We start from the raw sequence: 321 nt of genomic DNA on the forward strand, positions 1-321 counted from the left end.
TCCTTCCCACCAATCTCTAGGGAGGAGAGATCTCAGAGTCTGGGATCGACACCCATTGGAGTGAGAGGGCTGCTCGCTTCCATCGTGTTCATGCATTCCCTGCTGCCTCACACGGGGCACATCGACACGCCCTCTGTCCTCAGAAGCCATGAGACGATAAACTCATTACATCAACAACTGCTGCAAAAACTAGTTGCCAGCAGAGCGACTCCAGCGCATGCCAGCCCCATGTCTGTCGGGACACCACTGCGCTCCATAGCATTTTCAGGGGGTCATTTTTCAGACACGGATTGCCAGCTCTTTCTTCCGAGGCACGTCTGC

This window comes from Echinops telfairi, unplaced genomic scaffold (genome assembly GCF_000313985.2).
Source record: "Echinops telfairi isolate 266 unplaced genomic scaffold, ASM31398v2 ScPeMD7_23;HRSCAF=83, whole genome shotgun sequence".
NCBI lineage: Eukaryota > Metazoa > Chordata > Mammalia > Afrosoricida > Tenrecidae > Echinops > Echinops telfairi.